This window comes from Macaca fascicularis, chromosome 9 (assembly GCF_037993035.2).
Source record: "Macaca fascicularis isolate 582-1 chromosome 9, T2T-MFA8v1.1".
Classification (NCBI taxonomy): domain Eukaryota; kingdom Metazoa; phylum Chordata; class Mammalia; order Primates; family Cercopithecidae; genus Macaca; species Macaca fascicularis.
Genome location: NC_088383.1, coordinates 17,090,011 through 17,092,584, shown reverse-complemented (window position 1 = coordinate 17,092,584; position 2,574 = coordinate 17,090,011). Strand labels below are relative to the sequence as shown.

Here is a 2,574-nt window from a genome sequence, read left to right as displayed (position 1 = left end):
AGTAAGGGAAAATAACAATGTCTGTGCCTCGTAACCCAGAGAATTCTTCCGGATCTTATCCAAGATACTAAGGCGGTAACTCTATGAATCTGCAAGAACCACAGCATTGTCGGTTTTGGGACCCAAGTCCCCTTGAATAACTGGAATGCCTTCTCAAGAAGGTTGTGTACTAATAAGCTCAGACTGTGACATCTACAATAAATGCCTAATTACTCAATGCCCAGACAATGGTATTCATCTACAAGCATCAAGATCATCCAGGAAAATATGACCTCACCAAATGAATTAAATAAGGTACCAGGGACAAATCCTGGAGAAACAGATAGATGTGACCTTTCAGACAGAGAATTCAAAATAGCTATGCTGAGGAAGCACAAAGAAATTTAAGATAGCACAAAGAAAGAATTCAGGATTCAATCAGATAAATTTAACAAAGAGGTTGAAATTATTAAAAAGAAGCAGAAATTATAGAGTTGAAAAATGCAGCTGACATACTGAAGAATGCATCAGAGTCTCTTAATATCAGAATTGATGAAGGAGAAGAAAGAATTAGTGAGCTTGAAGGCAAGCTATTTGAAAATAGACAGAGGAGGCAAAAAATAAAGCATAGCTATAGGACCTAGAAAATAGCCTCAACAGTGCAAACCTAAGAGTTATTGGCCTTCAAGAGGAGGCAGTGAAAGAGAAGGGGGTAGAAACTTTATTCAAAGAGATAATATCAGAGAACTTCCCAAACCCAGAGAAAGATACCAGTACTCAAGTACAAGAAGATTATCGAACACCCAGAAGATTTAACCCAAAGAAGCCTACTACAAGGCATTTAATAAACTCCCAAAGGTCAAAAATAATGAAGGGATCCGAATAGCAGCAAGAGAAATGAAATAAGATACAGTGGAACTCCAAAACATCTGGAAGCAGACTTTACAGTGGAAACCTTTACAGACCAGAGAGAGTGTCATATATCTAAACTGTGGAAGGAAAAATCTTTTACACTAGAATAGTATGTCTGATGAAAATATCCTTTAAGCATGAAGGAGAAATAAAGACTTTCCCAGACAAAGAAAAGCTGTAGGATTTCATCAACACCAGACCTGTTCTACAAGAAGTGCTAAGGGATTATTTCAATTAGAAAAAAACATGTTTGCTTCAGCAGCACATATACTAAAATTGAAATGATACAGAGAAGATTAGCATGGCCCTGCACAAGATTGACATGCAAATTTGTGAAGCATTCCATATTTTTTCATGACCAAGAACCCAAAAGCAAATGTATTAAAAACAAAGAAAAATAGTTGGGACTTAATTAAACTAAAGAGCTTTTGCATGGCAAAAGGAACAGTCAGTGGAGTAAACAGATAACCCACAGAGTGAGAGAAAATCTTCACACTCTATACATCTGACAAAGGACTAATATCCAGAATCTACAAGGAACTCAAAGAAATCGGTAAGGAAAAAACAAACAATCCCATCAAGAAGTGGGCTAAGAACAGGAACAGACAATTCTCAGAAGAAGATACACAAATGGCCAACAAACATATGAGAAAATGCTCGACATCACTAATGATCCTGGAAATGCAAATCAAAACCACAATGCAATACCACATTACTCCTGCAATGATACACAGAAAAATACATAATATTATAACACTGTAACTATGTTGTTTAAATTGCTCATATCCTGAGTAGAAAGACTAAAAGATGAACCACTCAAAGATAATAACTACAACTTTTTAAGACATAGTAGAAGAAGATATAAACAAAAACAGCAAAAAGTTTAAAAGCAGGGAACAAAGCAAAGTTTAGAGCTCTTGTTAGTTTTCTTTTTGTTTATGTATACAGTGTTAATTTTTTATCAGCTTACAATCATGGGTTATCAAATAGTATTTGCAAGCCTCATGGTAACCTCAAATTGAAAAACGTATAATGGATACATAAAAAATTAAAGCAAGAAATTAAGTCATAAAACCAATCACCTTCCCTAAAAAGAAGATAGAAAGGAAGGAGAGAAGGACGAGAACACCACCATCAACAACGAAAACCCAGAAAACAAATAACAAAATTGCATGAGTAAGTCCTTATCAATATTAACACTGAATATAAAACTGAGTATAGAAGGAACACATATCAACATAATAAAAACCATATATGACAGACCTACAGCTAGTATCATACTGAATGAGGAAAAACTGAAAAACTTTCCTCTAAGATCTGGAATGCACCAAAGATCCACTTTTACCACTGTTATTCAACATTGTTCTCAAAGTGCTAGCTAGAGCAACCAGAAAAATAGAAATAAAGAGCATCCAAATTGGAAAGTGAGAAGTCAAATTATCCTTGTTTGCAGATAATATGGTTTTATATTTAGAAAAACCTGAAGATTCCACCAAAAAACTATTAGAACTAATAAATTCAATAAAGTTACAGGATACAAAATCAACATAAAAATCAGTGCCAATTATATATGTCAACAGTGAACACCCTGAAAAACTAAAAAATGTAATCTAATTTACAGTAACCACAAATAAAATTAAATACCTAAGAATTCACCAAGTAAGTGCAAGATCTGTATAATGA

General features: G+C 34.2%; 1 non-coding gene across 1 annotated transcript; it reads left to right on the top strand.

Moving 5' to 3' along the window:
• The first annotated feature begins 1,141 nt into the window (after nucleotides 1-1,141).
• Nucleotides 1,142-1,243, top strand: LOC123567053 (U6 spliceosomal RNA). The gene has a single exon (XR_006689748.1). It is a non-coding gene; the product is annotated as a U6 spliceosomal RNA (small nuclear RNA).
• Nucleotides 1,244-2,574: the final 1,331 nt, after the last annotated feature.